Source organism: Giraffa tippelskirchi, chromosome 6, assembly GCF_054371585.1.
Source record: "Giraffa tippelskirchi isolate mGirTip1 chromosome 6, T2T-mGirTip1v1.2.pri, whole genome shotgun sequence".
Lineage (NCBI taxonomy): Eukaryota > Metazoa > Chordata > Mammalia > Artiodactyla > Giraffidae > Giraffa > Giraffa tippelskirchi.
Window position 1 is genome coordinate 88,997,918 of NC_137280.1, and position 24,492 is coordinate 89,022,409.

The 24,492-nt window shown below is 44.5% G+C and overlaps 1 protein-coding gene across 3 annotated transcripts in view; it reads left to right on the top strand.

Moving 5' to 3' along the window:
* CACNA1A (calcium voltage-gated channel subunit alpha1 A) overlaps positions 1–24,492 on the top strand; it is a 250,656-nt gene that overhangs the window by 61,100 nt on the left and 165,064 nt on the right. The gene's annotated exons all lie outside the window — the stretch shown is intronic.

The window sequence follows — 24,492 nt, forward strand, 5'->3', positions numbered from 1 at the left end:
TGGATCTTCCTGAATCAGGGATCGAACCCAAGTCTCCTGCATTGTAGGCAGATTCTTTACCATCTGAGCCACCAGGGAAGCCCCCAGTTCTATAGGTTCCAACTTTAACATGCATTCAGTACTTATTCCACCTCTGCTGTCACCACCCTGGGCTGAGCCATCATCATCTCTTGACTGGGTTGTTAGAACAGTGTCTGCCAGGGCTCTCTGCTTCTGCCCTCCTTCCCCACAGTCTTTATCAACACAAGCAGCCAGAAGGATCCTTTTAACACCTAAATTAGATCAAATCACTTTTCTGCTCACTTTTCTACTTTAGCTTCTCCACTGAGTGAACCATCCCTCCTGTGGTTCACTCACTGGAGAAGCCAAAGTCCTCAGCCTGGCCCACAAGGACCTATCTGCATCACCTTGCAATCTCATCACTCCCTATTCTCCTTCTCACTCAGTTGGCTTCAGTTGCACCAAGCTTCTGTCCTTATTGTTCCTTGAACACTTCAGGCAAGTTTGAAAACTCAGGGCTTTTGCACTTCCAGTTCTTCTGCCTGGTATGCTCTTTCCCCAAATATCTGCTCTATCTATTCCCTCATCTTGAAGACTTTGCTCCAGGGTTCTCTGACCCCTTACTTAGAATTTTAACATTCCCAATGCTTTCTGTCCTCTTTCATTTATTGATTTTTTTCCACATACTTTGCACTTTCTGACAAGTTGAATACTTTACCTATTTATTTTTTGCCCACCTTCTTCACTAGGTCAAACACTAGGCAGGGATTTCATTTCTTCTGCTCAAGGTTATATTCCCCAGTGCCTGGAGTAGTGCCCGGCACACAGTAAGTGCTCAATAAATGTTTCTGAATGAATGAACCAATCAATGGTACTTATGACCTACCACTGTTAAGGGAAGTTTCGCTGAAAAATAAACTGATCCAGAGGTCGAGAAGCCCCTACCTGAATGCTCATGCTTGTTGGCTGGTCTAGATGAAATGATGCAGTTTTGGAGGGCAGTAGGAGTGTCAGCTTTAATTAACCGTTGCATGTACTGGGGGCTGGAATATACCTACACTTGGTTGTGGTCCTACTCCAGGAGTTACGGTATATCTTTTGTGTCATAGCTCTGAATGGACTAAACCTCCATTGCAATCAGCTTCATTAGCTACCTTGCATCGATAAAGTGATATAAGTATGAACAGATTTGTGCAGAAGGGGAAGAGCCTGATCAAGGGTGTGTTCTCAGGCTTACTGTGTGTGATTTTACACAGAACCAGGCAGCTGGAGTACATTGTCTTTTTTTTTGGCTGGGCTGGGTCTTTTATGCTATGCAAGGGCTTTCTAGTGATTGGGGGCTACTCTTTAGTTGTGGTGTGCGGGCTTCTCATTGTAGTGCCTTCTCTTGTTGCAGAAGAACACTAAATGGAATGATAGGGAGAATTGACCTCACTATTCAATTGTTATATTCTTCCTTTTTCTCTTCATATATGTGCTAATTCCGTATTGATGATTGTACGCAGGCTTCAATAGTTGCAGCTCTTGGGCCCCAGAGCACAGCTTTAGTAGTTGTGACACTCAGGCTTAGTTGCTCTGCAGCCTGTGGGATCTTCCTACACCAGGGATTGAATCTGTGTCCCTGCATTGACAGGTGGATTCTTATCCACTGTACCACCAGGGAAGTCCTGGAGTACATTTTCTAAGTGTGTAATTCACCTATGTGTAAATCTCTTTTGGAGATATCATGACTAATAAGTATCGAATACTTTGCTCCCAAGAGTGCCTTCAGCCTTGTGAAGCTTTGATTTCAGAAGTCAAGTTTTTTAGGTGGTACTGAAGGAACACAGGTTGTGGGTTGTTTTGTTTTCACTGCTCACAGGCACATTTGGAGGCCACCATGGATTTCAGGACATGAAACTCTGGCATCAGGGACAGAGGCAGAAAGGAAACCCAAAATTCTTAAGTCTTTCTCTGGGCATGAAAATGTGGCTGGTGCTGTTTCTTTTCCTTCATGTTGGTATTCTAGAGATTATAGGATATTAATAAGATTTAACGGACAGAAGGGATCAGACTGGGAGGTCTTCATTAACTAGACTGAGTTTATACTGGTAGGAAGTAGCCTGGATGTTTTCAAAGAAGAAACTGTAAAGTGTGTAGCAGAATCACATCTTATGCAAATTTGACTTTCACAAAATAATCGATATGTAATTAGCACATATATAAAAAGAAAAAGGAAGAATATAGTAATTGAATAGTGAGGTCATTTCTCCCAATCATTCCATTTAGTGAACTTTTTCCAAAGTGTCAGCTGAAACCATTCATAGATCCTAGTACATCAGTTTGGAATGCTTTTTTATGTAAGTAACAGTAGAGACAACTTTCACATTAGAGGCTTTTGTCACCTGACTTAGAAGTCAGTGGACCAGGATTAGTGACTAGCTCAGTGATGTCCTTTTACCTTCCTCAGTGTGTTGTATTTTTACTTCAGGCTTTCTTGCCTCAAGGCTGCAAAATGGCTGTCATGTCTCCCTCTCTCACAGCTTTATCCAAAATTAGAAATATAATGGCAGAAAGAGAAAACTTCCATTGGGGGCTTTTCTCTTTTTAATCCAGGAAATCTTCCCCAGAAGTTCCCAGCAGGCTTCCCCCTACATCTTATTGGTCATAACTGGCTCACATGATCATTTCTAGCTTCAGGAAAGACCAGAAACATGAATCCCTAGCACTTTTGCTGTTTTATGGGAGACTAGCTCTGCCTGTAGAAAAGATGGGAGAGGGAAATGGCTGTGACAGTTAGCAGTGTCAGATGTGGCATGCTATTCTAATTCTTTTGTATCACACATTATACACACTTATTACTGCTCAGGTTTAACCACACAAAACCATGTGTACTGTAGTTTATGGATGATGTAAGAGTTTTTCAAATGTATTTTTGGAATATATACAATTTTTCCCTTGCACACTGACTTCAGAACCATAATTCTCCCATGTAAGACAAAACATCAGTTTGGAGATGTGGGTTCAAACCCTGACTCTGCCACTAAGATTTGTGACTCTGGGAAATGACTTATTCGACTTAGTCCTTATTTTACTTATTCGTTAAGTGAGGCTTGTCTTAACACCTCATTGGGCTGAGGTGAAGATTTGTTGTTGTTGTTCAGTTGTTTAGTCATGTCCAACTCTTTGCAACCTCATGTACAGATAGCACGCCAGGCTCCTCGGTCCTCCACTATCTCCTGGAGTTTGCTTAGATTCATGTCCATTACTTGGTAAAGATTAGATGGGATAATTCTTAGTACATAATAGAGTCTCAATAAGATACAGTCAAGAGGAAGAGGGAGAATGGGGAGGAGGTAGAGAAAGGGGAAAGGGCAGAAGAAGAGGAGATTCCTGATTGTGATGGACTAAGTCCCTTGAGATGATTCTAAGTCTGGGATGACTTGAGACTCGCTTAGAATAGTGGCAATAAGAAGGAAAAGGTGGACTTAAGGGCTATTTCACCAGGAAAAAGAACATTCCAGAACTATTTTTTTTATTTTTTCTGTTGAAATATAGCTGATTTACAGTGTTGTGACTGTTGAATTTTTATGATTTATTTTTGGTTATGCTAGATCTTCATTCCTTCACTCGAGCTTTCCTCTAGTTGCAGTGAGCGGGGGCGACTCTCGTTGCAGTGTGTGGGCTTCTCATTGCAGTGGCTTCTCGTTGTCAAGCTTGGGCTCTAGGGCACACGCACTTAGTAGTTGTGGTGCGTGGGCTCAGTAGTTACGGCTCGAGGACTCTAGAGTGCAGGCTCAGAAGTTGTGGTGCACTGGCTTAGTTGCTCCGTGGCATGTGGGATCTTCCCGGACCAGGGATGGAACCCATGTCCCCTGAATTGGCAGGCAGATTCTTTACTGCTGGACTACCAGGGAAGTCCTCAGCTGACTATTGACTGGTATGATGGTGCTGCCAATGCAGGAGTACAGGATGCTTCTAATGAGAAGAACTTATGTCAATCACGTTGAGGTCCCTGCAGGACATCAAAGCAGAAATATTGCTTTGCAGATAGATGGGGATATGTTTAAAGCTTGACTGCCTGCCCAGATTTGAGAGTCAGCCACAGAAAAGGTTGGTTAAAGCTGAAAGTGACTGAGCCCTGTAGGCGTGATGGTGTCACAGACAGGAACACAGGGTCAGAGAGGCGCCCACACCTAGGGAGCAGAGGGAGAAAGAGGAGCAGAGAAGGAAACAGACGTGGTAGACAGGTAGTTAGGAAGACAGACCAGCTGTGTTGATTGCAGCAGAAGAGACAAGAAAATCCCTAGGGCTTTGGGGCTTTCTGCAGACATACCTCGGAGATATCATGGGTTCAGTTCCAGGCCACCACAATAAACTTTATTGTGTTTACTAAACAGTGCAATAAAGCAAGTCACATGAATTTTTTCCTTTCTCAGTACATGTGAAAATTATGTTCGCACTATACTATAGTCTTATTAAGAGTGCAGTAGCATTCTTTTTTTCATGTTGTTGAATGTAGCAGAGCTTTTAAAATTTTTATTGGAATATAATTGCTTTACAATGTTGTGTTAGCTTCTGCTGTACAACAAAGTGAATCAGCTCTAAGAATACATATATCCCCTCCTCCTTGAGCCTCCCTCCCACTCTTCCATCCCACCCCTCTAGGTCATCACAGAGCACCAAGCTGAGTTCCCTGTGCTACATAGCAACTTCCCACTAGCTCTTTATTTTACACATGGTAGTAAATATATGTCAATGCAATAGCATTCTATCTTTAAAATGTACATACCTTAATTTTAAAATATTTTATTGCTAAAAAATCCTGACAATCCAAGTAGTAACATCAAAGAGCTCTGATCACAGATCCCCATACCAAATATATTAATAATATTGTATGTGTTATTATTAATAATGAAAAGTTTGAAATACTGTAAGAATTATCAAAATGTGACACAGAGGCGTGACGTGAGCAACTGCTTTTGAAAGAAATGGCAATAGGTTTGCTCAATGCAGGGTTCCTACAAGCCTTCAATTTGTAAAAAATGCAATGTCTCCAAAGCACAATAAAATGAAGTATGTCTGAAAGTGGCTTCCTCTATAGCTCAGCAGTAAAGAATCTGCCTGCCAATGCAGGAGACACGTGTTCAATCCTTGGGTCAGGGAGATCCCCTGGAGAAGGAATTGACAACCCACTCCAGCATTCTTGCCTGGGAAGTCTCATGGACTGGGGTGCCTGAAGGGCTTCATTCCATAGGGTCGTAAAGAGTCAGACATGCCTGAGGGACTGAGCATATACATATATGCCTAAATATGAGAGAAAAAGGGGGTTGTTCATAGGGAATTTTCGGGTGCATGAAATTTTGGCAGCAGATGTCTGATTGAAAAGAAAAGTAAGCAATAAGTCTAACTCATTCAGGAAGCTTGTCAAAGACAGGAAGAAGGAAAACATTTGGTCATTCCTACCATCTCTGCCAAAGATATGGGTTAGGTGGTCTCATTGGAGAATAGCTCAATTTCCTGGGCCTTTTTCCTCTCCTTAAAATTTTGTATCAGAAGTGTAAGATCATGGACATGTTTAGAAAGATGTAGAAAATGAGCATCACGTATGTGTTGTGTGCTGTGCTAAGTCGCTTCAGTCGTATCCGACTCTTTGCGACCCCATGGACTGTAGCTTGCCAGGCTCCCCTGTCCATGGAATTCTCCAGGCAAGAATACTGGAGTGGGTTGCCGTTTCCTCCTTTAGGGGATCTTCCCGACCTAGGGACTGAATCCACATCTCTTAACTCTCCAGTATTGACAGGCAGGTTCTTTACCACTAGCACCACCTGGGAAGCCCATATTATTATATATCTCTTCATAAATAAAATTCTGGTTATATTATACCATGGTGATTAAGACCATGGGCTTTGGAATTGGAACAGATTTAAAACCCAGCCCCATTGTTTCCAAGTTGTGTGACCTTGGGCAAGTGACTGTATCTCTCCGAATGGTAGCTTCTTCAGATGAAAAACAGAAGTAATGATACTCCCTCCCATGTAGAGTTGTTTTTAAAGGTTTAATGTGTTAATGTCTGACACATTGTGCGTTGAGTGTATGTATGGTATTTACCAATGGATGGTCTGAAGAGAGAGGAAGGGATATAATGCTTCTTTGGACCTCAGCTTCCTCATCTGTGAAATGGGAATAATGATTATACCTACCTATCAGGTAGGATTCAATGAGATAATACTTGTAAAACACTTAGAAACTGGCAGAGAGTAAGTGCTCAATATTAGCTATTATAAGACTAATAACTATAATTATAATGATGATAATAATTATTACTACTGCTCCAGGCCCAGTTCCATAGACTAGCAAGTTAACTATAGAGAACATTTGCTCTTATTAGTTGGGGACCCAAATTCCAACCTCTTCTTCCAATCTTGGGAGAAACTCCCTTTGTGTGTCATACTGCTGACCATGGGACCTCATACTCACAAGTTGAAGGTTGAAGTGGGAGAATGTCTTCCTCTCTCCACCCCTTGGTAGTCAAGGCATGTGAGTTAACCTCAGCTAGTCCCAAGCTTCCTCACTCAGGAATTTGAAAATGGAGTAAGTGCTTCCCCAGTGGCTCAGTGGTAAACAATCTGCCTGCAATGTAGGAGACACAGGTTTGATCCCTGTGTTGGGAAGACCCCTGGAAAAAGAAATGGCAACCCACTCTAGTTTTATTGCCTGGGAATCCCATGGACAGAGGAGCCTGGCATGTTACAGTCCTATAGTCCATGGGGTCGTAAAACTAGCTGGACATGACTTAGCGACTAAACCACTGACTCAACCATGAAGGATGGTTCTGGATTCCTTCATGGCAGCCGGCTGCAGTGAGGGTCAGCCTGGCTGCATTACTCCTGCTGATTGTCCAAGCCCCCTCCTCTGGTCTGTTGATAATTATCGTCTGAGCTTCCTAAAAATCCCTTTTATGCCTAAGACATCTGGTCAGTTTCTAGGTTTTGCAACCTAGCACCCAAAGCAACCTTGAGACAAGGATTTGAGGGCCAGTGGTTGTTTGTAGACGCCAGGAAATGAAGGCGAGGAGAGGGCTCAGATAGTGAAGACGAGGCAGCCAGTGGAACAGATTCACAGATCTCAAAATCAAACTTGTGGTTGCCAAAGGGGATATGTTGAGGGAAGTGATAAATTAGGAAATTGGGATTGACATATACATACTACTGTATATAAAATAGATAAATAATAATGACCTACTGTATAGCACAGGGAACTCTACTCAATATTCTGTAATAACCTATATGGGGAAGAATCTGAAAAAGAACATATATATATCTGTGGGCTTCTCTGGTGGCTCAGATGGTAAAGACTCCACCTGCAATGCAGGAGACGTGGTTTTATCCCTGATTCGGGAAGATCCCCTGGAGAAGGGAATGGCAACTCACTCCAGTATTCTTGCCTGGAGAATCCCATGGACAGAGGAGCTTGACGGGCTACAGTCCATGGAGTCGCAAAGAATTGGACACGACTGAGCAACTAAGCAAACACTGATTCACTTTGCTGTACACTTGAAACTAAGACAATGGTTAAGTCAACTATACTCCAATAAAAGTTTTTAAGATAGAGGACTTCCTTGGTGGTCCGGTGGTTAAGACTTTGCCTTCCAGTGCAAGGGGGTTCAGGTTCGATTCCTGGTCAGTGAGCTAAGATCCCACAGGCCTTGTGGCCAAAAAACCAAAACATAAAACAGAAGCAGTTTTATACAATACAAATACAATAAAATATAGAGTTGGACATGACTGAAGCGACTTAGCTTGCACACATGGGCAACTAGCTTTTGTTTAATCTCTCTGGAGAACATTGTGAGGCCAAGTGGAACATGCCCCACAGAGTCAGCCCACCAAAGAAATGAGGGAACTGGAATATGGGAGGCCTTCTGGGGTGTGAGCTCTCTAGTTCTCCTGGCTTACTCTGCATTTGGGTTGAGCACGCTTCTGTGGCCAGGAAGTCATAGATGTTCACAGTGAAGCGTGGGACACAGGCATGGCAGCCACGGTTTCTGCCTTGCTGGCCACACTCTCTTCGTCCTGCTGTGAATTGTCACTCAACTGCTTACATCTCCTGGTGAAATGTTTGGAGAATCAGTTCATCCATAAGGCTCACCCGGTTGGCCCCGAATAGGAAGTGAGAAGACAGGTGCTGCTCTGTAGGGAAGGGAGAAATGAGGGGAGGCTGAAAGCCTGACCCTTGTTCTTTGGGGAGTTTTGGCTCCATCCATATTCCTGAGACAGAGCACTCCCTCTCCTTCCTGGCCTGGGTCACAGGATTTCAGTGCAGAGGAGAACAGAGGCTAGCGTGAATTAAAGGCATGGAAATTCAAAGCAGAAGAGTCAAACAGGATTCAGGTGGGATCTAGGACCCAGGATTGGGGATGAGTTAGCAGTGTCTTTTACTGACTTTGGCTGGTGACAATGAGAAGGATTTGTCCCAGGAAGGGAGAAATGAGCAAACTGGGCTTCTCTCACTAGGAGGTGAGAATTGCATCAGCAGGGTAGCCTCTCCACCGGGATAGCACAGTAACCTGTGCCTTCGTGCCTGAAAAAGGAAGAAGTGTGGGTCCTCTGTTCCTATTGTGGCATCTTATGTGGCCTAGAAACAGGGCAACATTTGAAGGCTGTATTAGGAGTGCATTCAGTGACATGTAACAGAAAATTAAACTCGTGGAGACTTAAACAAAGCAAACAATATTCATTCTTATGTTACAAAATGTCTGGGTTGGGTACTGGTTGGCATTAGTTGGCATCTCTAATATGCCTGGCCTTTACCTCATGGTTGCAAAATGGTTGCCAGAGCTCCTAGCATCATGTCCACATTCAAGACAAGGGAAGAAGCAGGTTGGCAGTTTAGGTGAGACTCAGCTGTGTGCTTTACCTAGTCTCAGTTGAGCTCATTCAAGCCTCTGTGGTCAACTGTGGGGCAGCTGGGTGGCTCTCCTGTTTAGGTGTTGGCTGACTGTAGGGTGACCTTGGCTGAGACCACTGTGCTCTGCTCCACATGGTCTGATCCTCCCACAGGCTAGCTTGAGTTTGTTCACATGGAAGAAGCAGGGTTCTAGGAGAAAGAAGAAACACATGGGGTCTAAGGAATGGACACCCTCAATTTGGCCACTGTTGGCCAAAACAAACAGTGAGCCTAGTCCAGATTCAAGGGGTGGGGGGCGGGGGGAGGTTGGGGGAAGAAATAATACATAATATCGCAAAGGGTATGTATCCAAGAATTTACTTACTAGAGCCACTGTGGCCCCAATTCCTGTCCCCTGAGGCCTTCTGCCCCCTTTCTTTTCATTCCTGACTCTTAGCAAGAAATGAGGATGATGTACTATTATTACCATGTCAGTCTCCTTTACAGTGTAAAGGAGAGAATATGCCAGCAAAGGCTGTGCTCAGAGTCCAGGGCTGTCATACAATCATCTGGGAATTAAAGGTGGGGAAGATTACAAGCCTCTTCATATTCCTTCCCGCTTTTATCAAATCTCAACTTGGTATCTGAGTTCTGAGCCCTCATGGGTGGTTAAAGCAAGATAAAAGATTTCTTGCCTGCCACGTTGACCCGGCATAGTTCACAGTCATGCAGCCCAGCTCCCTATGTCAACGGGGGCTTTTGATTTCATTTTTCCTTTTAAATGTCACTCACTGCTGATTATAGCTGGATGGAAAACTTATACTGACTTTGTCAGCTCAGAGGGACAGAGGCCAGGCTGGTGAGCGTCTGCTTGGAGACCCTTTTGTCCATCCCAACGCTTTCTTTTGGTTTCTGCCTTTTTTTTTGTAACTACCCCACCTCTCTTTCCTCTTGCAATTGTTGCTTTATGAGAAGCCAGGCCAGTGGGGGAGATCAAACTCAGAGAAAGGAAATTGGCATTAATTGAGCATCAGCTGTGTGCCAGGCCTTTTACATACCTTATCACCTTCAAGCCTCCCCTCAGCTCCATAAGTATTATCACAGGAGAGGAAAACTAGACTCAAGAGAGGCAGTCGCATGTCCAAAGTCACACAGATTGGAGGTCCTAGAGCCAGGATTCTGAATGCAGATCCACCCCATTGCAGAGCCAGGCTTCTTCCTGTCCACTGATGCATGTTAGAGGGAGAAAATAAGGAAAGGAATGCCAGCCTCGTCTATCAGCTATACCTGCCCAGTCACCCCAGGACCTTTGCACATGCTATTGCTTATGTCTGGAATATGTTGTCTTCTCTGTGTCTGATTAATTCTTACTCAAACATGATATTCCAAAGGGGAGGGTGGGACAAGTTGGAAGATTGGGATTAACACATATATATACACTACTGTGTCTAAAATAGATAGCTAGTGGGAAGCTGCTGTATAGCACAGGGAGCTCAACTTGGTGCTCTGTGATGACCTAGAGGGGTGGGATTGGGAGAGGGAGGAGTGGGATGTTCAAGAGGAAGGGGCTATGTGGATACATACAGCTGATTCACTTCATTGTACAGCAGAGGCTAACACAACATTGTAAAGCAATTATACTCCAACAAGTAAAGTGTGTAACACCCAGTGGCATCAGCCCTGACCAATTAGAAGGGAGGCTCCCTTTTTGTGCCAAGTGTAGACCTTTTGTCTGCTGCATCATGGGGAGGTCCAGGAGACTTAGAAAGGGGCTGAGATGCTGGGGAGCACTCATAGGGCTCAGGGAAGTGCATATTTAATGATATAAATTGTCTCTTCCTGGGACTTCCCCTGGTGGTCCAGTGGTTAAGAACCTGCCTTGCAATGCCAGGGACACAGGTTTGATCCCTGGCCAGGGAACTAAGATCCTACATACCACTGGGCAGCTGAACCTGTGCTCTATAGCTACTGAGCGCCTGCTCTCTAGAGCCCACGTGCCACAGCTAGAGAAGCCCCCATGTACCACGATTGGAGAAAGACCACATGCCACAACAAAGGACCTGTGTAGCAGAAAAAAAAAAAAGTTGTCTCTTCCTTTAGAAAACCTTCCTGGCCTCCCCACCTAATGTCCACCATGAGGCCAGTTCAGATCTTTTCTTTATGGGCATCTGGTGATATCTGTGTGAAAACCCTCACCATTGTTTACTGGATTAATCACCTATCTTCTTCCCCTGGAGGACAAAGACTGGACCTAGAACCTAGTACAGAACCTGAGAATGAGGCTCGCTGAACATCTATTGAATGAATAAGTGATCAAATGAATGAATAAATGAACGAATGAATTTATAGCTGGTGTTAGAGAGAACCACAGCTTTTTAAAAAATTTATTTAGTTTTAATTGGAGAATAATTGCTTTACAATGTTCTGTTGGTTTCTACTGTACAACAGGAATCAGCTACAAGTGTATTTATATGCCTTCTCTTGTAAGCCTCCCTCCCACCACCCCTCTAAGTCATCACGGAGCACTGTACTGAGCTCCCTGCGCTATACAGCTGCTTCCCTCTAGCTATTTATTTTACACAGGGTAGTGTATATATGTCAGTGCTACTCTCAATTTGTCCCACCCTCTCCATCCCCCACTGTGTCCACAAGTCATTCTCTATGTCTGTATCTTTATTCCTGTCCTGCAAATAGGTTCATCCAGACCATTTTTCTCCATTTCATTGATCAGTTAGTCGCTCAGTTGTGTCTGACTCTTTGGGACCCATGGACTGTAGCCCACCAGGCTCCTCTGTCCATGGAAGTCTCCAGACAAGAATACTGGAGTGTGTTGCCATTATATATGTTAATATATGTCATTTGTTTTTCTCTTTCCGATTTACTTCATTCTGTATAACAGAATCTAGGTTCATCTACTTTACTACAATGGACTCAAATTTGTTTCTTTTTATGACTGAGTAATATCGCATTGTCTTCCATGATGGCTCGGCAGGGAAAGAATCTGCAGGAGACACAGAAGACTCAGATTCGGTCTCTGGGTCAGGAAGATAACCTGAAGAAGGAGATGGCTACCAGCTCCAGTATTCTTGCCTGGAGAATCCCATGGACAGAGGGGCCTTGCGGGCTATGGTCCACAGGGGCACAAAGAGCTGGAAACAGCTGAAGCGACTTAGCACGCACAGTGTGTTTTCTGTATGCCAGGGGCTTGTCCAAACCCTTTACATAGATCCACTCATAGGTGCCTCATGGTGATTCTGAAATTGGGGTCATTAGTATCCCTATTTGTGCATGAGACCCCAGGGATGAGGTTAATGATCTGATCTGCACCCCTCAATCAGATCAAGGTTGATCTCAGCCCAACTCAGGCCCCAATCCAAGGCTCTGGGTACAAGCTAGTTTCCACGTATCTAGGAGTCCATCTTCTTCAGCTGATGTAGGATGTACTGAACTGAGTATGACTTTGACAAAAGAGTTCTGATCATTGTTGCCCAAACCAGCCATCCTGTCTATCTCGGTTAAGACAGCTTCATCATTCCAGGTGCTGGGGCCCCAAACCTCAGGGTCTTTCTCTTGTCTCTTTTTTCCCAATCCCCTGTAGCACACGTGCTCAGTCATGTCCAACTGTTTGTGACCCCGTGGATTGTGTAGCCCACCGGGATCCATAGTCCATGGGATTCTCCAGGCAAGAATACCGGAGTGGGTTGCCATTCCCTTCTCCAGGGGATCTTCCTGTCCCAGGGATTGAACCTGAGTCTCCTGCATTGGCAGGCAGATCCTTTACCATTTGAGCCATTGGGGAAGCCCATTAGCAAATCGTGTTGGCTTCTGCTTCAGCATCTACCCAGAAATCCACCTTCTTCTCACCATCTTCGCAGCCCCACTCTGGTTGTGCCCCCATATCCTGGTCTCTTAATGTCCCCATTCACCCTTTCCCCCATGATCTATTCCTCTCCCACCCACCACAGAAGCCAGAGGGCACCTCTGAGTTCCTGAGTCAGTCCATGTCCCTCCTCTGCTCAGAACTCTCTGTGGTTCCCACCTTCCTCAGAGAAAAACCCCAGTCATCCTCATAACCCACAAGGTTCTGCATCTTCTGCCACATCATTTCCCCACCTTCACCTCCCTCTACTGTCCCCACTCACTCACCCAGTTCCAGCCACATCAGCCTCTTCATTGTTCCTTAAACACACCAGTCATCATCTAGCCTCAGGGCCTTTGCATGAGCTATCGCCTCTCTCTGGTCTCCACATGACTCCTCATTTCCTCTGGGTCTTTGCTTAAATGTCCTATGACACTGTAACCATCCCACCCCTCTTTTGATACTCCCTCTCCGCCTTCTCCATTTCATTGCTCTAATTGGGTGGCAGGGTGCCCAATCCTGCCTGATACTCCAAGGCACTTGCCTTCCTCCTCCTGCACACCCTGTTCTGTCTCCTCCTGACCAGCTTGCCTCACTGTTCTTCCTTTCTTTAGAAATTTTAATTACAGTAAAGTACATAACAAAATTTGCCATTGTAACCATTTAAAAAAATTTTATTGAAGTATAGGTAATTTACAATATCTTATTAGTCTCAGGTGTACAGCGTGGGGATTCAGAACATGTGTGTGTGTGTGTGTGTGTGTGTGTGTAGGCTTCCTAGGTAGTGGTAAAGAATCCACCTGCTAGTGCAGGAGAGGCAAGAGACTCGGGGTCGATCCTTGGGTCGGGACGATCTCTTGGAGTAGGAAATGGCAACCTACTACAATATTCTTTACCAGCTGAGCCACAAGGGAAGCCCTGCCTTGAAAATCTCATGGACAGAGGAGCCTGGTGGGCTACAGTCCATGGGGTCTCAAAAGAGTCAGACATGACTTAGTGACTAAACAACATCTATAGTCTTTTTTCAGGTTCTTTTTATAGATGATTACAGAATATTGAGGAGAGTTCCCTGTGCTATACAGTAGGTCCTCATTGGTTACCTATTTTATACGTAGTATTATATATATGTTAATACTAACCTCCTAATTTATCCTCCTTCCAACCCCTTTTCCCTTTTAGTAACCATAAGTTTGTTTTCCATGTCTATGAGTCTCTTCCTGTTTTAGATTCCTCATATATGCAATATCATATGATATTTGTCTTTCTCTGTCTGGCTTACTTCACTTAGTAAGATAATCTCATTTTAACCATTTTTAAGTGTACATTAAAGTTCAGTGGTGTTAAGAACATGCACATTGTCATGCAGCCACCACCACCATCCATCCCCAGAACTTTGTCATTTTCCCAAACTGAAACTCTGTCCCCATTAACACTAACTCCCCATTTCCCCTCCCCCCAGCCCCTGGCAACCCCCATTCTACTTTCTATCTTGTGAATTTGATGCCTCTAGGGACCTCATATGAGTGGAATAATATAGTATTTGTCCCTTTTTTTGACTGGCTTATTTCACTGAGGGTAATGTCCTCGAGGTTCATGCATGTTGTAGCATGTGTCAGAAAGGCTTTCCTTTTTAAGGCAGAATAATATCCCATTGTGTGGATGGACCACATTTTACTTATCCTGTCATCCATTAACGGACACTTGGGTTGCTTCCACCTCTTGGCTATTGCAAATAATGCTGCAATGCACATTGGTTGTGCAAGGATCTATTTAAGTCCCTGCTTTCAGTTCTTTTGAGTATATACCCAGAAGTAAAATTGCTGGATCATTGTTCTTCCATTGAAAAAAAAAAAAGTCAAGATTTTTACTCCCTGGGGCCCTAGAGGTCTCATTAGCTAAAGCTTTCCTGCGACGTTTTGAAACTAGAAATGGGGTGAGGGGTGCAGTGTTGGGGGAGGGGAAGCGACAGCTCTTGTGTCAGCTTGTTTTTAAACAGACCAGGAGGAAGACCTGTGAAATCTCTTCCACCTCACCCGCTCCAGTACCTCAAAATACCCATCCTGCTTTAGGAAATGGCGGTGGCATCAGGAAGGCAGCGTGTGGCATCTGAGACACAATATCGAAAGTGGCTGGGAGCCCAGATAGAAACCAGGACAGACGCGCTGGGGACACGGACTGGAGATGGAGCTAATTTTAGTGGCTGAAGAGGCTGCGAGAAGAGAAGGCTTGTGTGCACGCGCGCGCATGCAGGGCACACACACGCAGTGTCAGGGGCCTCGTGGGGGAGGAGCTGCTGAATAAGTTAGCTTGGGGAAACTAAAGTTGACAAATAGGGGACCAAAACCCAGCACACGGGGGTGGTAAGGAAGTCCCAAGGTGTGAACCCCAGGATCATGGCAATGGGAGGTGTTAGTGGACATGTGGAATAGAGGCGATTGCATTTATGGAGACTTGCTGTATGGGGCACTTTTCACTCACATTATCCTCATGGTCATTCTTTTTTTTTTTAATATTTATTTATTTAGTTGGTTGCACTAGGTCTTAGTTGTGACATGCGGGATCTAGTTCCTGACCAGAGATCAAACCAAGGCCCCCTGCACTGGGAGCACAGAGTCTTAGCCATTGGACCACCGAGGAAGTCCCATGATGGTCATTCTGTGAGAAAGACACCATTATTATCTTGAATTTGTGATCAGGGAAACTGAGGCACTGGACTAAATAACTTCCTCCATAAAAAGCAGGGAATGGACCAAGAGGAGAAGGGGAGATACAGGGTCAAGGGAGAAACAAACCATATGAGCCAGCAGGCTCTCAGGGCATACTGATTAGCTATGAAATCTCTAAGGATGGTCAGATTGAAGGGAAAATTTGAGGTGACTGAGCACTTAGGATGGAGGTGGTGAAAATTCTGGCTCTTCCACTCACTGGCTGTGGGAATCTCCCTGACCCTCAGTTCTCTTCTGTGAAATGTGATGGTGCCACCTGTTTCCCAGCGTTGTTGTGAGGATGTAATATGCCCAGCAGGGAGCCTGCTCCAGGCAAAATTCTCTGTAAATGGTAGTCATGGGAATGATATTAGCAGGTAAAGGAAAAATCCTCTATTAATTCAAAAATCACTGAGTTCTACTATGTGCCAGGCTCTGAGGATACAGTGGTCAGTTAAGACAGACATTGTTCCTGCCCTAGGGAACTTTAGTCTAGCCACACTGCACTCACTCATCAACCTAATAATTCTCTTTAATTGTGGTAAGAATAACAACTAGCACTCAGTATGAGCCAGGTACTGTTTTGAGCCCTTTTCAAATATTAGCTCATTTCCTCTGTGGCAACATAGAGGGGTGGGAGGGAGGTTCAAGGGAGAGGGGACTTGTGTATATTTGTGGCTGGTTTGCGTTGTATGGCAGAAACCAACACAACATTGTAAAGCAACTATCCTCCAGTTATTAAAAAAAATTAATAAAAATAACTCAATCTTCACAAAGTTTCTGTAAAGTAAGAGCTGTTATTATCCACATTTTATATGTGAGGAAAGTGGGGCACAGAGAAGTTAAGTAACTTGCCCAAGGTCACACAGCTAGTGACCCACACCCAGGAGAGTGGTTGCAGCGTCATGTTCTTTGCCACTGTGTTTTCCTGCCCCTCTGATAGAATTAATCTTTAGTCACATTGAGCTATTGCTGTGTGCGGTGCCCTTCACACACATCTCATTAGACCCTCTCAACAATCCAGTGTGGCTGGTTCTCAGTGATTCCCATTTTACAGAGAGGGAAACTGAAGCACAGAGAGGTTGAATAATTTGCTCAAGATCTTACAGCTGAGAACTCTGAGTTTGTAAGTTAGGTGTGCCTCAGACTCTGCATCTGAGGCTTCTATGGCTCCTACGGGGAAGGCTTTTATCGGTGCGTTTATTCCACTTTCTCCGCCTCTGTACAAAGATAAACACCCCGAGTCCCTTCACCATAAACTGTGGGACGTAATTATTTAATGGAAGGTAAATGCTTTAGAGATGGAAATTGCTGTGCTTTTTTCCTTAGGCATTGTTGCCCGCATACTAATGCAACACAATGTGTCTTTTTTCTGTCAGGCATTTTAGACAAATTCTATTTGCATCAAAATATTTTACCAGAGAAAATAGCAAATAGGAAAGAAATTCAGAGACACAAGCAGGGAGAGGAAACCATTCTCTTGGGTTTAAATAAGACAGCAGAGAAGTTAAGAGCGTGGATCTCAAGTTAGGGAGAAGCTACTTTTCAGCTTACTTCCTCCCTGCAAGTGAGATGCTGGTTCCTTTTTGTGTCTCAGTTTACCCATTTGTCCAGTGAGCAAATAACTGGACCTGCTTCTCACCAGTTTGCCAATTCCATCTCTAGCTGGATCTAGTCTGCTTTTAACCGTGCCCTTTGTTTTTAATTCTGTGTACTAAAATGTTCATGTCTGTGAGTTACATCTGGTCCTTTTCAACCTACTTCATCTTTTGAATTAATAGTAAACTTGTTTCCCTATGGCAGGGTTTCTCAACCCAGGCACTACTGATATTTTGGACTAGATGGTACTTTACTCTCAGGGGCCACCCTGTGCACTGCCTGGGGTACCCGACTTCCAGGATAAAGTGCACAATAAATGTAATACACTTGAATCATCCTGAAACCATCTCCCTGCCCCAAAAAGGTTGGGGACTGTTGCTGTAGGTGTTCAGCAACATCCCTTTTTCTATCCACCAATAAATGCTAGTGATGCCCCCACCCCAGTAGTGACAACCAAAAATATCTTCAGATATTGCCAAATGTCCTGTGAAGGGTAATTCTCATTGCCCCGTGAGAATTGCTGTATAGGTACTTTCAAGCTCACATCTTATATTTCCTTAAACATGATATGCAAAGAATTAACTTATCATCAGTGACTGATAACTTAAGTATTTAAATTATTTTTGGCTCTTTTCCTGCTGTCTCTTGCTTCCTTGAGTGTTTTATTATTCTCTTTTTTCATAATTTTATTTATTTTTGGCTGCACTGGGTTTTCTTATTTTGTGTGGGCTTTCTCTAGTTGTGGTGAGCAGGGGGCTACTTTTTGTTTCGGGCTTCTCTTTGCAATGGCTTCCTTGCTGCAGAGCACGGGGTCTAGGCCTGCAGACTTCAGTAGCTGTGGCACATCGGCTTAGTTTTTTTGTGGCATGTGCAGTCTTCCCAGACCAGAGATTGAACCCATGTCCCCTGGACTGGCAGGCAGATTCTTATCCACTGTATTACCAGGGAAGTCTCCAAGTGTTTTCTTATTCCTGATTGTGACATGCTCATTTTGTTTGGGACGTTGTTGGAGGGAATTCTCTGAGGCCTGAGATGAAGGTGTATCTTTCCTGGACGTTTTGCACTTATTTCATCCGGATGCCTGAGGCACTCCCATTCCAGGGTCACCTTAAACTTTTGGATCACCCAAGTGTTGAGAATTTAGGATGCTGGCGTTTGCAAAGGCCAGCTTATGGTTGTTATTTTTTAAAGACCTTTAACTTTTATTCTCCTTCTGTGCTAGGTGTGAAAGTAACTTTCTTAAAATGCTTTTGGAATGGGAGGATGGAATAAATTTACTCCAGATTTCTTACCCTGAAATGGTAGTACTTTGGGGTCCTGTCCTAATTTTGTGTGTGTTCAGTTGCTCAGTTGTTCCAACTCTTTGTGGCCTCATGGACTGTAGACCACAAGTTGTAGGCCACCAAGTTCCTTTGTCCATGGAATTTCTCAGGGAAGAATACTGGAGTGGTTTGCCATGCCCTCCTCCAGAGGATCTTCCTGACCCAGGAATCGAACCTGAGTCTCCTGTGTCTCCTGCATTGGCAGATGGATTCTTTACCACTAGCGCCATCTGGGAAGCCCCCCAAAAGGCTCTCTGTCTTAGATGGGTCCTGGGCTTTGCCTTCTACCCCTGTTTACCAGGAAGCCATAAAAATTCAATCAACAGTTCTCTGAGTTAAGCAGATGCCCTCAGAGCAAGTGTGGCTTTGATGCTATGCCTACCTCGTGGAAGTCTCTGATTTCACTAAATGTGGGACTGATAATTACCTACTAAATAATTACCTACTAAATTGTCCAGACTTGGGTGCTTGAAGAGGAGGGCCTTAGGACTTTAGGCAGGATTCATGGTTGTTTTTGGCAGGAGGGTCAGTCCAGTTACCCAGGCTGCTGTGTTACTGAAACAGAGGTCTGTCATGTGGATGATATAAAATAGCAGGGCATCCAGTGCTTGATGCGAGTTGGCTATTTGCATTGTTGCTGAGGATAGTGTGAAAAGGAATGAAGAATAGTAAGGTCTTGGTTAGGGGCATTCCCTGGATGGCAGGGAGAGGGGCTGTGGGGTGGAAGAGTCAGAGAGTGTGATACAGATCCCCTTGGATGATATTTCAGATTTTAGCCAATGATGGACAAGAGCCTCATTTATTTCTTGGAGTAGCTTTGAGTACCCAAAATGCTACATTGTTCCAGTTGAAGTTTCTGAAAGAAAATTTTCTCTGGGGTTCAGTCCTGGCTCATGCAGCATTGGCTGCTCCATTTTACCTCCTCCTCACTCTGAGATATACAACACACACACACACACACACCCATCACACACACACACACACACACACACCCATCAACTTAATCCATGAACTGAGAGCTGCTCCTTGTCCCCATTCCTGGCCAGAAGTTAAAAAAGAAACAAACCCACTCACCTTCCATCACATATTCTGCCGTGAAAGAACTCCACATCCTTTGTATCTTGCCCTCCATCTTCTGAGCTACTTGTATTTCTAGAATTCACGAAAGCTCTGTGCCAGGCAAACAGGCAGAACTTCTAAAATGTGTCAACTGGCATTGCTTTCTCTCAAGATGCAACTAGAACAGGAATCTCATTGCTCTGAAGCATCCTTAAGATTATAAGACCATGTGTGATGGGTCCCCAAGACCACCTTCAGGTTTGATGATTTGTTAGAAGGGCTCACAGGACCCAGAAAAGCTGTGATACTCATGGTTAGTTTATTACAGGGAAAGGAAAGTTTATTATAGCTGAAAATCTGCAAAGCAAAAGGTGCTTAGGGCAGAAGCTAGGAGAGACCAGACACAAGCTTCGAGTTTTCCCCTCCCAGTGGAATCATGAAACAGTGCTCAATTCTTCCATCATCAATGTGTGACAACAGGCATGAGGTGTTGCCAACCAGGGACAGTGCTTGGTGCTGTCCTTGGTGTCTAGAGGTTCTATTGGGATTCAGTCACATAGACATGGAGTACCCATGTGATTGACTTTAACTGCTTAGTTGCCAGCAGTTCCAGAGATCATACATGGCATAGCCCAGGATCCAGGTGAACACTAATAAGCATTCACCATAAGTCACATTGTTATGATTTATAAATAAATTTATATTTATACCAAGACCCCAGGTATAAAAAGATACTCTTACCAACAGGATATTCCAGGGGTCCAGAGATTATTTCTCAGGATCCAATCAAGAGGCAGTCATTTCTTTGGAATATGCATGGTTCAGACATCTCCAACCCTGCTGAGTTAACCCTTTACTTCACAAAATAGAAATCTAACCCAGTCATTCTCCTTGTAAAGTCCTTCCAAGGTGATCCATTGTTCTTAGCAGGGCATTTGCGATCTAGTGCCATCTGGCCTTTGCCCATCTCACCTGGGTCATCTCTCCTCTCTAACTACATCGACCTTCTTTTTTTCTTTTTCTTTTTGGCTGCACTGGGTCTTCATTGCTGCATGTGGGGCTTTCTCTAGTTGCAGCAAGCAGGGGCGACTCTTCATTGCGGTGCTCAGGCTTCTCATTGTGGTAGCTTCTCTTGTTGTGGAGCATGGGCTCTAGGCACACAGGCTTCAGTAGTTGTGGCTCTCGGGCTCTAGTGCATAGGCTCTATAGTTGTGGTACTTGGGCTTAGTTGCCCCGAGGCATATGGAATCTTCCCAGACTAGAGATCAAACTCGAGTGCCCTGCACCAGCAGGCAGATTCTTAACCACTGGGCCACCAGGGAAGTTCTTGACCTTCTTTAAGATCCTCTAGCACCCTGTGCCTTCTCTCACCGGGCAGCCTAAGTAGTGGTTATCCTTTTTCTTGAAATGTTCTTTCTCTCTTGGCCTTCAGATCTCAGAATAGGCACCATTTCCTCCAAAAATCTTTTGCTGAAACTCCAAGTCTGGATTAAGAAACTTCTCTATGTTCTGAGAGTGTCCTGGTTCTGTTATATCAGTATTGAGATTTTCACAGTCTACTTTCCCCTGTCTAGACCATGAGGTCCGTGAGAGCAGAACCCTTCCTGTTAAGTTCATTGTCACATCTCCAATGCCTGGAACATCTTAAGTGTATAATCAATATTTGTTATATTATGTGGTAAAGTTATGTTGCTATAATAAGAGACCTCAAAAAAAATCATGGCCTGAAAACAATAAAGAATTTTATTTCTCCCTCCCATAATGGCTTCAAGATGAGCCCTGCATGTTGGCAGAGGAGCTCTGTTCCAAAAGTCATTCAGGGATCCAGGTTCCTGGACGCCTTCTTGCTGCCAAGGGGGTTGGCATCATTTGCACAATCAAAACCGACTGGCCTTATGAAGGCAGAAGAGGGAATAGAGAGGATATCCTGGTCTCTTAAGTCTTAGACCAGGAAGTATCATGGTATTTGTACTCACACACCATTGGTGGAAACAGTCATGTGATCACACCTAGCTGCTGAGGATGCTGGGAAATGTAGTTTTGCTGGGAAGCCAAGGGCCCAGCTAAAATTCCATTACTGTAGAAGATAGCAAAGGGGGATGGTGGATTTTGGTGGGCATCTGATGGTTAACACCCTGTTTATTGAATCAAATTGTCAAACAGGATCTATCTGATAGGAAGACACTTCAAAGTAAATGGATAGAATTGAGGGCATATCGCCTCATCTTTCTCTGCTTATATTGGTTTCCTAGGGCTGTATTCTTCCCTGGTGGCTCAGACAGTGAAGCGTCTATCTACAATGCAGGAGACCCGGGTTTGATTCCTGGGTCAGGAAGATCCCCTGGAGAAGGAAATGGCAACCCATTCCAATACTCTTGCCTAGAAATTCCCATGGATGGAGGAGCGTGGTGGGCTACAGTCCATGGGGTCGCAAAGAGTCAGACATGACTGAGCGACTTCACCTTACTTTACTTTACTTTAGGACTATATTACAAAGTACTGCAAACTCAGTGGCCTAAAACAACAAAAATTTATTTTCTCGCAGTTCTGGAGGCTGTGAGAAACCAAGGTTTTGGCAGGGCTGTGCTTCCTTTGAAGGCTCTAGGGGAGAATCCGTTCCTTGTCTCTTCCAGCATCTGGTAGCTATAAGTGTTGCTTGGCTTGTGACCACATCAGTCCAGTCTCTATCTCTGGGTCACATGTCCTCCTCCTCTTCTCTCTCAAAACTTCCTCTTCCTCCCTCTTATAAGGATGCATATGACTGCATTTAGGGTCCACCCAGATAGTTTTCTAACAAGCCCTTCCTCTTATTTAAGTCCTTCCTCTTAAATCATCAGGGCTTCCCAGTTGGCTCAGTGGTAAAGAATCCACCTGCCAGTCAAGAGATGTAGATTCAATCCCTAGGTCGGAAAGATCCCCTGGAGAAGGAAGTGGCAGCCCACTCCAGTATTCTTGCCTGGATAATCCTACGGACAGAGGAGCCTGGCGGGCTACAGTCCTTTGGATCGCAAGAGTCAGACACGACACAACTTAGAAACTAAACAACAACTCAAATCCATAATTTAATTACACCTGAAAAGACCCTTTTTCCAAATAAGGTTAATTCACAGGTTCCAAGGATTAGGACATGGATCTACCTTTGGTGGTGGGGGGTGGGGGGGGTGGGGCGTCACCATTAAGCCCAGCACACCTACAGTTCACTTTTGAATTCAACTTCAGACCTCCAAGGGTCATCTTGCATTTAATACCTGGGGCATCCTGCCCCCAGCCCTGAGGCTTCATTCCACTTGTGACATGCCAGTCTGTTCTACAGACTTTACATACATCAACTGATTTCACTCTCTCTGTGGAAGAAACCACAGAGAAATCGAGGCACAGAGGGGTTAAGTAACTCCCCCAAGAACACGCAGTAAGTGGCAAAGCCAAGATTCAAACCTGTGTGGTCTGACTATAGATGTGTGCTTAAACCACGTAATAAGTGTTGTCCCAAATACTTTTTGAGCTTCCGCTGTGCTAAGTGCCAGGAAGAAAAAGAACTGGTGGCCAGGAGAGCCCATGACAGACCTGGGGATGGGGCTCTGCACCTTGATCGAAGATGGCCTGGATCTTGTTTAACTTTTTGGGCTGAATTTATCAGAGAAACCCACACCAGTTCGCCTCAAGAAAGCCAGGCATTTGCATGCAGAGCTGAACAGGAGCAGAGACACTGCTGCTGGTTGATTGAAATCTGCCTTCTTCCCTCTACAACGCGCTCAGGTGGACTATTCCATTCGGGGAGCCGGACACTCCCACTCTCAGCTCCTGGGCACTCTCTCCTGCTGTCGCCGCAGCTGCTGGGCATGCAGAAACCCAGGCGTGACAGCTTTTTCTCCCTGTTCCTGCCCAGTGGAGTGGAAACCCCCCGGGACCTGGACACCAAGCGTGTATGGCGGCAGAGAGCCGCACAGTTACTGCAACACTTCTCCTCCAGCCCTCCGGATGCAAGCTGACAGATTGGCGACTGGCTGACTGCCAGTCCAGCAAGTTCTTGGCAGTTGCTTTCTGACCTGGACACATGACTGTTCCCTCCTGGAGCATCCGATTGCCTCCTGGAGGAGGGGGTGGTGGTCTCTTTTGAAAGACTGTGAGCTTGGAGGTGGCCATCAAAGCCATCCTTGGAAATATTAGGGTTGTACTTGTTCAATTCAGTCTCTGCTAGCCATATGCAGATTAAAATTTTCTTTTGCTGTTTTCCAAGTTGTAGTAAAATATGCATGACATAAAATTTAACATTTTAACCATTTTTAAGTGTACAATTCAGTGGCATTAAATGCATTCATATTACTATGCAGCCATCACTGCCATCCATTTCCAGAACTTTTTGATCTTTGCAAATTGAAACTCTGTCCCCATTAAACAACTACTCCATGTCACCTTCCTGAGCCCCTGGCACTCACCATGCTACTTTATGTCTCTGTGAATTTGACTACTCTAGGGACCGCATGTAAGTGGAATCATATACTATATTCCTTTTTTAATCCAGCATATCTCACTTAGAATGTCTTCATTTCATCCATGTTATTGCATATTGCTTAACTTCTTACTTTTTGAGGTAAATAGGCTCTCACGATGGCTATACAACATCCTACCTATAATCAACAAGAATTGTACACTTACAAATGCGGTAAGAAGCTGTATCCCATGCTAAGTATCTCATCACACTAAAATAATTTCTTAGAGAAAGAAAGAAAGACATGAGCCAGGCTGATAAGAGACTCATCTTCTAGTTGCAGGTCTGTCACTCACTTGCTAGATGACCTCAGACAGCAGTCTCAGTCCCCCTGAAACTTTTTCCTCATTGGCATAATCAGGAGATTGGCTTCAGTCACTTTTGAGGCCGCATCTGGTTCCCAGTGTTTTATCATTCACCCAACTCTGGATACAGAGAGAAGAATCTTGTCTGTCCAGTTTTGACATATGGGCACCTCTCTTCTTCTTGGAGTATGATAAAGATTGGTATGTTGCTGAAGGTTTGTAGTGAGCTCACAAGGGCCATCAAGGATGGTGTCTAGCTCCTTTCCCTATGCACTTTTCCTTGTCT